Raw genomic sequence first — 1,247 nt, forward strand, 5'->3', positions numbered from 1 at the left:
TTTATTTCAAACATGTTTGATATTTATTTTTATGGTTATTTAAAATGTTTATTACGGTAGGTTGCTCTAACAAAGCTTCGGTGTTGCTACAATACGGATGTTGGGGAAAAATAGATGAAGGGGAAGGGCACAATTTGTCAAGTAAATTAAATTCAGTTTTTAATATAACCTCAATCATATTTGTTCGTAACTTAACATAGTCAAATTTTTAAAAATCGATTTAGTTTTAAAAGAAAAGGTAGTTGACGGTTTGTCCCCTGATTTTTGCAATATGCGCGCGCATCGTCAGCGGGCTGAGGCTACGTGTTCGAACACCAGCAGTAATGGCGGAGGAGAGCGAGCAGAGCTTTAATAATGTGGGTATATTATGCTTGTTGAAAATAAAATAACTTTTGCAAAGTTATTAGGCGATAAATTAGTTGTGTAAACCTAAATTATGCGCTCGATTTATTAACATATAGCTTAATTACAAACATGCTCGGACGTGTTCGGACTTATCGCTTCCCTCCAGCCGCCTGCTCGTCTCTCCCGCTCAGTCAGTTGACCGGGCGGAGCGGCTCGTTAAGCCGAAAGAGAACGACCGTCTCCCGGCACATTGCTTTCAAACTCCCGCTGGTTTTCGGCAACGAATTAAACGCAAAACTAAGACAATATCTAATGTTAATGTTTGCTAATTTTATTATTATTGTTACTATTAATTACAAATATATTTATTTAAAGTTGGTGCTGAAAGTTATTCAGCTCTAAGTTAGTGTTTAAGTTAAGTTTTACTTATAAATTAAATTATATGTGTCATTTTATTTTATTAAGTGCTATATTTATTTTTAGGAACATAAAAATTACTCTGAACATTTGAAATTGCTGGCTAATTAAAAATTATTTGCAGTGAAGACAGCTATAAGATTGAATTCAGTCATTCTTAAAGTTGGATTTGTGATTATGTCTTTTCTGATAGATTTTATAATTTTACATCCAGGATCTTCAGGAGAATTAAGCGAAACTCAAACTCCTTGTTCTTAACAAAGACTTTCTGTATGGCTAAGAACATGAGTCTGCTCCCTCAAGGTATTGAAGCTCAGAAGAAATGTTCTCTAAAATGTTGTCATGCTTTTTAGTTACTGTAACATTTTAACACTAACTTATGTTTGATACAGAAGATGATGTAGCCCTGGAGCTGCTGCCAGTACTCCTCCCTGCTCCACCTTACTAATTTGGGAGAAGAGTTTCAGACCCATCAACCTGGAAGT

The 1,247-nt window shown here is 35.2% G+C and overlaps 1 long non-coding RNA gene across 1 annotated transcript; it reads left to right on the forward strand.

Annotated features, from left to right (window-relative positions):
- Positions 1–82: 82 nt before the first annotated feature.
- On the forward strand, positions 83–1,247 carry LOC106946815 (uncharacterized). Its single transcript, XR_001424835.1, has 3 exons — positions 83–356; positions 956–1,065; positions 1,155–1,247. It is a non-coding gene; the product is annotated as an uncharacterized LOC106946815 (long non-coding RNA).

This window comes from Poecilia latipinna, unplaced genomic scaffold (assembly GCF_001443285.1).
Source record: "Poecilia latipinna isolate Pla-1442-1.1 unplaced genomic scaffold, P_latipinna-1.0 Scaffold208, whole genome shotgun sequence".
Lineage (NCBI taxonomy): Eukaryota > Metazoa > Chordata > Actinopteri > Cyprinodontiformes > Poeciliidae > Poecilia > Poecilia latipinna.